The sequence below is a fragment of the Camelus dromedarius genome, chromosome 6 (assembly GCF_036321535.1).
Source record: "Camelus dromedarius isolate mCamDro1 chromosome 6, mCamDro1.pat, whole genome shotgun sequence".
Taxonomy (NCBI): Eukaryota; Metazoa; Chordata; class Mammalia; order Artiodactyla; family Camelidae; genus Camelus; species Camelus dromedarius.
The window spans coordinates 58,079,213-58,091,416 of record NC_087441.1 but is presented as its reverse complement, the minus strand read 5'-3'; positions in this window follow the sequence as shown (position 1 = coordinate 58,091,416).

Genomic DNA, 12,204 nt, shown 5'->3' with positions numbered 1-12,204 from the left:
TGCAGCAACTGTAGTTCCCAAACTCTTTAACCGTACTCAGCCCTCACTGTAATTTGGTAAAATAAGTAAGAACAAGCATTGTAATTCCAAATGTAAGGGTAGAGACTGAGTCGCACAGACACTGAGTTACCTAAAGAAAACCTCAGCTGTAATAGAGGGTCCAGAGCTTTTAAGCCTCTAAATTCCCAACCCTTGTTCTATGCCTAAAACCATGGTCTCTGCATAAAAATGCTTTTCCATTGAGGAGAAAATGGAGAAGAAAAAAGGTAGGTGGAGAGAGAAAAACTAAAAACTGCATTATCTGTTTTATACAAACTCTGGGGAATATAGTGTCTTTTACAAAAATAGTGCTAGTTATGAATAAAGGAGAGCATAAAGTGGCTCAATTTCAAACACCCAACTTGGTTTTCTTTTCTTACCTATGTGGCAATAAACCTTGATATTCTTCTTAAGCAATTTCTCTTTAAGTAATCTTGTCATATAAGGAAGAGGTGATAAATCACAAAAATGTGAGCTCCTGTTTGTGAAGATTTTTGATGGTTGTAACATTAAAATAATGTGAACTGTAAAAAAGATTACTCCAGCTTCCCTAGGTCAGGTGTGGTTTGTTGGGAGTACAAAGGCCATGGAACACGGAGGAGTTGATCAGATTTATGAGCAAATGTCTCTGGTGCTGCATAGTGTGTAAAAGAATTTTGTAAATGCTACATCTGCTCTTAGGAAGTCATCTGTGAATACTTCCTAATTTTTAAATGCCAGTGTGTGTGTGTTGTATGAATCACAATGAAGTGAATCCCTGCTCACTAACTCTAGCTCTTTTGTATGTGGGGTGAGCTCTTGTATCACTCAACTGAGTGCTCTGGGCTAAAAACATCCACATGTTCCAACTTCCTTCCACGCTTCCGTAGCATATAGAAGATGTGATGGGTGTGAATTAGAAAAGACCTGAGGTTTCTTAAATATTACTGAAATTTAATTAGATGTGACATGATTATAGACCCCAGATATTAATCTGACTTTAATCTCTGCTACGTGTGTATAGCAGTAATTGTTATTAAATGAAAAAATGACCCCCAAAAGAGAAGCTATTAAGAAATCTATAAATTTAAAATGTGTTTTGTAAAACTAAACTCCAATGCAGTTGGAGTAGTTAGGAAAACAATTTAATGGCAAATTCCTCCATTTCCTTGCTTTCTAAAGAAAGATTAAACTAACTGTACTTATTTATGATTTTCCTAGTTTTATCTGTGCATTAAGTTAAAATTCTGGTTGGAGGTTGAACAAAGTCTGACTGAACAGATGATCTTAACTGCTTTCTTGGGACATTGAGCATTTTCATCTAGGTTTGGTACAAGGAAAATACTACTTTCTTGATTTCTTGACTAAAATTCTACTTTTATTATTCTCACTTATTTGATAACTTTTCAAAGGATATTTCCTAATCAATGTTTGTTTTTCAGTTACTGAAGGAGAGCACGGTCTTAGGTTCATAGAATATTTGGCCTGACATTAGCCTTACACTAGCATTTGCAGGGGCTGACAGATCTTCTAATTTTATTTGAATAGTCATCACAGTGCTGCAGAAAATAATGAGCTGAGGTTATTGGATATGTTGTCAGTCCAATCTTATTTCATTTCTTTCTCCACAGCTCTATTTAAGAAGACAACATAAGACTCGGATATTGGAAATGATGTAGGTTTGGACAAGTCCACAACATAATGACTTACAAAGATTTTAAGCATCATCAAAAATTAAGCATATGGAAGTTGTTGTATACAGATGGTGACTTTGGTGCATATTAATCAAATTCATGTATTTAAAAATACATGGAGCCATAGGTTCTGGAGCCACCCGTGAGCTTATGGTAAAGCTTGTTGGATCTTATAGTTCAGGGAAACTATTGCCAGCCTAAGATTTCCATAAGGAACCCAGATTAGCAAGCTGTCAGTGAGCTCTCCTCCGTGGGTGGTGCTCTGCCAGTGATACACTGGAGAGCACACATGTAGAGCAACACCTGGACCAACTGAAAAAAGCAGTGCACCCTTCTCAAGGGAGATGGAATATGACACCACACTGGCACTCTAGGCCAAAAGGGATGCCTGCACATCAGGGAAATATGTCTTCTGCTTTTCCAAAGATTAGACTCTCAGGGGTGGAAGATACTTTAAATATCTCCTAGTTCTGTTACGTAAAGAGTAGCCTCTAGACCAGGCTTTATATATCATTCTGAAAGGATGCAAAGATCTATCTCAGAAAAGCCAGCAATGATGAAGAGGGAGATGCATGCACTGGACTTAAAGCACCCACTATTCTTTATGTTTCAGGAAGATGAAGGTAATTTAGAAATTTTTAAAAATCTTTATTTTGCATTCACTAAAAAAATGCCACATGGAGCCGTAACTGTGCATAGATAAGTGGACTTAGATAATATACAGAAGATTACCCTTTGTCTCACTGTGACCTCGTAACACTTCTATTTGAGAGATACTTTAATAAAACTGCTAGATATCCAGGCTCATAAATTTCTCCTAAGTCTGATGATTAAAAAAAAAAACTCTTTTTTTGGTGTTCATTAGCTTTTACCTTTCTTAGCCAATTATTCTTGATCACCTCATGGCTTTGTTGAAATAAAATCACAGAACTTCTAAGCTGTTAGTTAATTCTTAATGTATAGGTTTCCAAAACAGTGGAAAAACTTAAAAACAATGGAAACACACAGTATGGAATCATAGTGAAATGTTGTGTTTAAGTTGGAAACAATAAAAGTCATAAGATATAAACTTCTCATATTAACATAATTCAGTGGACTATGAAGCAGTTTGTGTTCTTTCACATCTTTGTCATGAGAAGGCAGAAGCCAAACTTACAGAATTTGATGAGCATGACACTTAAGATATTACATATGGCTCTTTAGGATTTGGGGCTATACAATCATATTATAGTATTCTTCCTCATAATATATTTATATTTAAAATATTTTTCCTTTAGAAATGAATCAACATGTTAGCACTTAGCTTTCAGTTATAAAATTATTTGGGTCTATTTACTGTATAAATATTATACAGCAAAAATATGCAAAATAAAAAGCCAAGAAAATTTCTCAAATGCATACAGCCCAGAAGTACTACTGTCAGCATTTTTGTGCATATCTTTCATTAATATTTATCTCTATCTTTTTAAATGTAATGGGACTAATATAATACATGGTGCTCTATGCTCTCTTTCCTAACAACAATGTATCATGAAAAATCATGTCACTAAATGTAGCTCAACATCATCACTTTAATGTCAGTCTAGTCGTTGGCTTTAAGTATATATTACAATTTGTGTAACAGATATTCTATTGTTGGATACTTAGGCTGTTTTCAGGATTTGTTGTTGTCTTGATAAAGTAGCTGTCACTTGTTTTGTTTTGATAATGTGCATACCCAGACACATAATCAAATAACTTCTCAATGTAAAATTCCTAAAAGTGGGATTCTGAAAGGAGATGTACAAAATGAATGAGATGAACCTTTTTCAGGTTTTTGATGCAACTGTCAAACTATATTTGAGACCGATTAAATCAATTTATATTCAAACAAGCAGCTTCTGTTCTAGAAATAATGGACTGTCAGGCAAGAATGAACCATTCCATTAATAAATATTTTTAAAAATCCTGGATAATATAAAGTACATATAATTTGTGAATTATCTAGTAAGAAATGAAAGGACATATCTAAGTGTCAAAATTAAAGTTGGAGCTGGGATGCTAGTGAATGAGATGGTGGCCAGGACTTGTTAAGAAGAGATCTGTCCAAGAGTGGCTCTTTGTCTTGTTTCCTTATTTGTTTTTTACGTTTGTTACTATTGAAGCATGAGATATATAGTAAAAGTGCATAAACTGTATTTGGAGATATTGGTGAGTTTTACAAAGCTAATGTATTTGTGTACTCACTGTCCAAATCAAGTTATAAAACATTAGGAGCATTCCAGAAGCATTCCTTATACTCTCTTCTAGTTTTTATCTCTTTTCAAATGGAAAATACCTCATCGCAATACTTATTTTTATTACTGCACACATACTTTCACCTGTTTTTCAACTTTAAATAAATGGAACATTTAGTATATACGTATATATTCTCTTGTAAAATTTATGTATATTTTTGAATATATAAGCTATGGTTTTTCAACACTATGTAGTATTTTTTGGGTGAATAAACCACAATTAATTTATTGTTAATCAAAATTTGGGATGCTTACAGTTTGGAAATATTACTAACAATGCCAAAGTTCTTGTATATTCTTTGGTTGACACATATTGATCTTTGCCCACTCCCAGGTTTCCTCTAGAAGTCTTATTATTTTAGTTTTTATATTTAAGTTTGTAACCCACTACTAATTGATTTTTATGACTGCTATGAAGTAGCATCAGTTTTTTTTTTCTATACAGATAATCAGAGACTTCTGTTCTAGTCATGATGAAATATAAAATATAGGATTTATATTGCTGTAATAAACCCTAAAAGTGGACAAAATAGAAGAAGTGTCAGTGTTTAGATATCAGACAATAGATGACTCAGAGCTCTGATCCTTGAAAGTAAGAAATATACAAGATGGACTCTGTGAGGGGCACTTTCAAACTGTGGCACAAAGAAGCTGAGCCCAGACAGTGGTGATCATGCTGAAAAGGCTGAAATGTACCAGAGTGAAGGCAGTTGTTCACAGGAGAAACATCTTGAGCCTTTGGCTAAACGCTAGACCAAACATACACGGAATGAAATTCTAAGAGGTTTTGCAAAGAACAACTCTTAGAAGGGTAGGGAAAGGCTGTGAGGAGTTGGAGTTGCAACTAAGCAGAATAGAGGAACATTGACCATGCAAGACATTAAAAAGATTCTCCAGAAAGTCCATGTTTTAGAAATTGGGCTACTATGGCCTCAGAGTAATGGCTTTTCTAGAACAGCAGTTCTCAACTAGGAGAGTTTTGCCCCTCAGGAGACATCTGGCAATGCACAGAGACATTTTTGATTGTCACAATTGTAGGACATGTACTGTTGGTATGAAGTGGGAGACTGCTAAACATCCTACAATACACAGGACAGTTCCACACAACAAAGAATTATTTGGTCCATTATGACAATACTGCCAAGGCTGAGAAAGCCTGATGTAGATTTAGCCTACCAAAGCCTAAAATTAAACTTCTACAAAACCAAGTCACCAAACAATTAACTGCATGTTGAAACAAAGCACCCTCTAAAGGAAGACAATTTAATCCAGACTCTCAACAATATAGTATTCACAGTGTCCAGAATACAACAAAAAATTACTACACAAATGAAGAAGAAAGGATATTTGATCCATAAACAGGATAAAAACAATTGATAAAAACAGACCCTGAGATAAAACAACAGAAAGAGGAATAAATTAAGAAGTCAATATAATATATAGTTATTCATTTAATATCTATGTAGATATTCTATTGTTCCAGAACTACTTATTGAAAAGATTATTCCTTCCCTCAGGCAACTGCATATATGTGGGCTTATTTCTGCATTTAGAACTGGTCAATTTATCTACTCTTACGTGAATTCAATACTATTTTAATTTGTATAATCTTATAATTCTTGATGTCTGGAAGTATTTCTTTTTTAATTAAAGCTATTAGCAGTTTTAAATATTAAATCTTTTAAACTATGAACATGGTACAGACATTTATTTAGGTCTTCCTCAATCTCTATCATTTTTATTTTCCTTTTTGTGCATAGAAATATTACACAGATTACATTAGATTTACTCCTAGGTACTTTTTATATACTGATTAGAAATAGTTACCAGGAAAAGACAACCAATCAGTTCTGCCCATTCCAGGCAAAGTTTCCAATCAACACTAATTACATGGTGACAAACAGCTAGGGATGGTGACATCTTTGTGTCATGGCTGACCAGGAAGAATGGGCTCTGGTGCTACGGTTCATCTCCAACAGGAATATGGCATGATGGCCAGCACAAGCTTGAACAGAAGTGAGAGTGAGTATTCATTCTTGTCATAATTCATAATAGCATAGGGAAACCTTTCATTATTTCACCGTTGTGTGATGCTTGCTATATACATATGTATAGATATACATAATTTTTAGTAGTTTCCTTTTACTAGATGGGGAAACATTCTATCTTTAGTTTCTTAATAATTTTATAATGAATAAATATTCTTTCTTTTTCTTTACCTTTGAGATAATTATATGATTTTTACCTTTACTTGGTTACTGTAGTGAATTACACTGATTTATTTATAAGTAATAAAGTAACCTTAAATTCCTGAATGAATCAATTTTCCTAGTGCTGTATTTTAAGTTTTACATATCTCTGGTTCCAATTTGTTATTATTTTCTTTAGGGCTTTGCATTTATGTTCATAAAAGTTATTGGACTTTCACTATAGTTTCTTATTATGTCCTTCCCAGGTTTTATCATTAAGATCATATTTCTACCTTCCTATTTTCTGGTATTGTTTTTCTAAGATTAGTATCCTTCCTTGAATGTTTGAATAAGTTCCCCTGTAAAGCCATATAACCATGAGGCTTATTTTGTGAGAAAGCTTTCAAGTTTTAAATTTAAAAATTTTATTTATTTATAGACATAGGATTATTCATGTTTTCTATTCTTCTCATGCCTATTTTCTTAGTAACTTTTAAAAGAACATGTAAATTTCATCTAAATTTTCAAACATATTAAGAAATATTTATTCACAGTATTCTCTTGCTATCTTGATAATGGTTGCTGGAATTGAGTAATATACTTTTTTTTTTCATTTACAATGTTGTTAACTTGTGCCATCTCTATCTTTTTTAATCAGTCTTGCCGGTATCTTCAGTAGGATACCCTAGAATTAGATTTTGAGGCTGATTATAGGCATACCTTGGAGGTATTGTGGGTTCTGTTCCAGACCACCGCAACGAAGTAAGTCACATGAATTTCCTGGTTTCTTAGTGCATGTAAAAGTTATGTTTGCTTATACTATAATCTATCAAGTGTGCAATAGCATTATATCTAAAAAAATGTAAATACTGTAATCAAGAAATACTTTATTGGTAAAAAAAGTTAACTATCATCTGAGTTTTCAGTGAGTCATAATCTTTTTGCAATAGAGACATCAATGATCACTGATTACAGATCACTGTAGCAAATATAATAATAATAATAATAATAATAATAATAATAATAATAATAATTGTTTAAAATATTGTGAGACTTATTAAAAAGTAACACAGAGACACAAAGTGAGCAAATGCTGTGGGGAAAATGGCGCCGGGAGAAGAGCTTAATGCAGGGTTGTCACAAACCTTCAATTTGGGAAAAGCACGGTATTTGTGAAGTGCAGTAAAGTGAAGCACAGTAAGATGAGTTATGCTGCAGTCCATGCAAACAGTTTACAGGAAGCATCCTTTAGAGAATGAGGAAATAGGACAGGGAATGGAAGCAGCTAAGTGAGGATGGTCTTCAAGTGAAATCCAGCATGAGCCTGATCATATGGAAAATTCTGGAATGTAAAAACAACAACAACAACAACAACAACAACAAAAACCAGAGTGTATCAATCCCCTCACACATACCTGGAAGCAAGAGACTGGAGATTTTGCAGGAATTCTACTCTTCTTATAGCAATCAGGTGTTGGCTATGATCTTCCTTGGGGGAAGCTGGGTATAACTTCCAGGCACTTTAGTGATTGCTGGACAGTGAGTGTGAAACACTGTAGAGGCTCTGGATGATACTATATTCCTTCAGAGACAGTTCAGTCTTCTTCTAGAAAGCAAACAAAATATGAGCATATCACCTTCATCTGCCCATTTCAGAAGTCTCAACTGAAACTTTGGAATATTTATTATGGTCATTCCATTTTGATAGGTCTTGAATTCAAATTTTGGTTTCTCCAACTCCATAAAACTTCAAAAAAAATCTGCCTGGCATTTTTATTCTCTTAGCAGCAACTTTTTCTGAGAAAGAAAAAATAAAGAATATCTTTGAATTTTGTAGCATCATACAAAAGAAATATAGTTTGAGTGGTGGGATCAAGACAGCAGAGTAGAATACCCTGAACTCACCTATGTCCACAAACACATCAAAACTACAACCACATATAGAGAAACTCTGAACAACCTGAAGACCAGCAGAACAGCTCTTCTATAACCAAGGCTATAAAGAAAAAACCCAAATGGACTCTGATAGCAAGTTGAAGAGAAGTGATCTAGTCAGGACCCAAACCCCTTAGCAGGTGACCAAGAAGAGAAAGGGGATATCACAGGCTTGGAGATCTTCTCTAAGGAGAGAGGGAGTGAGCCCCATATTAGGCATCCCACTTGTTTGGAAACCAGTGGGACTCATTGTAAGAAACTGAGACTCTGCTCTTGAAGAGGATCTACATAGACTTGATTGCTCCCAGCCCCAGTACAGAGGCAGCAGACTGAGAACTGCCTGTGCTCTGACCAGTTTGTCAAGACTGCCCCAGTGCATCACCCCGGCCTGCATGGGGCTTTTCTCCAGTGTCTCCTGTTCTGCTACTGCTCCCCACTAGGGTGGAGTCCACCATTGCCAGTGCACAAGCAGGCATCAGGGAAAGATCTGAGATAGCTGGGTCCTGGCCCTGCTTCTAGCCATGGTAGAGACCTAGAGCCAACTCAGAAGTGCAACTCCAATCCCTAGATCCCCAACGCAGCCTTGGACTAAGGCAGAGACCTGGAGCCAACTCGAAAACGCAGCTGCAACATCTCAGGCCCTAGCCATGCCTTCTGCCATCACACATACCAGGGAGAAGATCACCTCCTGCAGGGCACCTGCTCCAGCCCCTGGGGACCCAGTCTCACCCTCTGATAGGACAGCAATTACCACTGAGACCAGGAGAAGCCCCAGCTCACACCTGGCACTGGCTCTAGCCCCCACTCCAGCCCTACCGTCCACCAAGAAAGCAGCTGCCAGCATGCCCTGAGGGAAGATGTGACCCTTGCTCACTTCAGATCCTGCTTTCCCACCAAAGCCACTGAGCACAGACTGCATAGAGACACTCCCACACAAGGACATGACTTCAGGGCCAGCGTAGGTAACTGTTTTGCCTAATTTCATTGAGAGAAATAGAGAAAGTAAAACAAAATAAGAAGACAGAGGAAAATGTTTCAGATGAAAGAATAATATAATCCCCTAAGGTGGGGGGGGAGGGGGATTTACTGAGATAAATAATTGACCAGATAAAGCGCTAAAAGCAACAGTAATAAAAATGCTCACTGAATTCAGGAAAAGAATAAAGGAACACAGAACTCCAACAAAGAACTGGAAAACATAAAAAGAACTATCAAAGCTGAAGAATACAGTAACTGAAATGAAAAATGTGCTAGAAGGAATTAACACTATTTGGTGATGCAGAACACATAAGCAAACCAGAAGACAGAACACTGGATACCACCCAATCAAAGCAGCAAAAAGAAAAAAAAAAAAAAAGTGAAATCAAGTGAGGATAGTTTAAGGGACTTCTGACACATCAAGCCCAGTAACATTCATGTTTACAGGGATTCCAGAAGGAGAAGAGAGAGAGAAAGAGGTAGAAAATATATTTGATGAAATTATGGCTGAAGATTTCCCTAACCTGAAGCAGGAAACAGTAATCCAGGTCCAGGAAGAACAGAGTCCTAGGGAAGATGAATCCAAAGAGACCCACACCAAGACATATAATAATTAAAATGGGAAAAGTTAAATGTAAAAAGAAAATTTTAAAGGCAGCAGGAGACAAACAAAGAGTTACATACGAGGGAACCCCCATGAGGCTATCAGCTGATTTTTCTGCAGAATTTGCAGGCTGGAAGGGAGTGGCATGATATATTTAAAATGCAGAAAGGTACACCTACAACCTAGGATACTCTACCTAGAAAGGTTTCATTCAGATCTGAAGGAGAGATAGAGTTTCCCACAGAAGCAAAACCTAAAAGAATTCATCACTACTAAACCGAACTTACAAGTAAAGTTAAAGGGTCTTTTTTAAAGTGAAAAAGACCCCAAGTAGCTAAAGCAATCTTGAGAAAATAGAACAAAGCTGCAGATGCCATGCTCCCTGGCCTAAGACTATGTTAAAACAATGCTACGGTAATCAAAACAACATGGTTACTGTATAAAAACAGAGAGATCAACAGAATGCAATAGAGAGCCCAGAAATAAAGCCATGCGCTTACGATCAATTACATAAGACAAAGGAGGCAAGAATATACAATGGGGGAAAGAGTCTCTTCACTAAGTGGTTCTGGGAAAACTGGACAGCTACATGTAAAAATATGAAATCAAAACATTTTTACACACCATATGCAAAAATAAACACAAAATGAATTAAAGACCTAAGTGTTAGACTAGAAACCATAAAACTCCTAGAAGAAAAACATAAAAGCAGAACAATCTTTGCTAAGTCATAGCAATATTTTTTGATGTTTCTCCTCAGGCAAAGGAAACAAAAGCAAAAATAAACAAGTGGGACTTACTTAAATCTAAAAGCTTTTGCACAGCAAAGGAAATCATCCATATAACAAAAAGACAACCTACTGAATGGGAGAAATTATTTGCAAATGTTATGACTGACAAGGGGTTAATATCCAAAATATATAAACAGCTCATATAATTCTGTATTATAAAAATAAATAACCTGATTAAAAATTGGTAGAATACCTGAATAAACATTTTTCTAAAGAAAATATACAGATGGCTAACAGGCATATGGGAAGATGCTCCACATTGTTAATCATCGGAGAAATGCAAATCAAAATCACAATGAGATACTACCTCACATCTGCAAGAAGACCATCATCAAAAAGTCAACAAATAACAAATGTTGGCAAGGATGTGGAGAAAAGGGTACACTGTTGGTGAGAACGTAAACTGATGCAGCCACTGTGGAAAACATTTTGAAGGTTTCTCAAAAAATTGAAAATAGAAATACCACATATCCAACAATTTCACTGCTGGGTATATAGCTAAATATAATGAAAACTCTAATTTGAAGAGATACGTTTACCACAATGTTCACAAGGGCATTATTTACAATAGCCAAGATATGAAAGCAAGCTAAGTTCCATCAACAGATGAATGGATACAGAAATGGATAAACTGCATACAAACACACACACACACACACACACACACACACACACACACACACAAAATGGAATATTACTCAGCCATCAAAAGAATGAGTATTTGCCATTTTAAACAACATGCATGGATCTGGAGGGTATTATGCTTAGTGAAATAAGTTAGACAGAAAAAAACAAATACTGTTATGTTTTCACTTATATGTGGAATGTAAAGTATAAAAGAAACAAAACAGAAACATACCTACAGAAACAGAAAACAAATTAGTGGTTACCAATGGGGAGAGGGCTGGGGAGATCAGTTTCCCCACCACTACACCTAGCCCATATTCTTTGCAGCTATCTCTGCTGACAGCTCTATTCCAGGAAAAGGACCTCCATTTGAATTCTTTTAGGCAGTTGCAATGAGGTCAATTTTTCTTCCTGAGTCTCTTGGGCCTTGATTCTTTTCAGCTCAAGATAATTCACATGCCAAAGAGACAGTTTAGGGTGGCAACTTTTGCTCCCCTACAACTACAAACTTGATTTCGCAGCTGCTCTTACCATGACCATAGCCACAGAAAGAGTTCTCTGCTGCCCCTACTGATGCTTGTAATTAGGTGACTAATTAAATTAATCACAGAGTGCATCTGATTGCAGAACCTAGGTCGTGTGGACTTGCTCTAGTGCAGAGGGTTGGAAAAACAATATTTATAACACTTTTAAAGGTGGTCTTTGTCTCCCACTAAGATTTCTAATAGGAAGGGTGCTAGTTGCCCTAAAGAATGGTAAATGTCCATGACAAACAAGAACAATAAAGAGGACCTTTATCACTGCTTCTATTCCACATTTACCAGATGGATACAGTAAGATCAGGACAAGAAATGACAGCTAAATGGATTGGGAAGGAAGAAATAAAACCTTCCTTATATACAGAAGTTACGGTTGTATAAACAGAGAATCTAAGAAAATCTATAGACAATAATTTGAATTAATGAAGTTTAGAAGCTTTGCTGGAAACAAATTGGTATACAAAAAAATCAATAGTTTTTCTATACCCAGAAACAGTAAATCAATGATGGAATTTTAATATGCCATTTATATTAGAACCAAAACAATTAAATA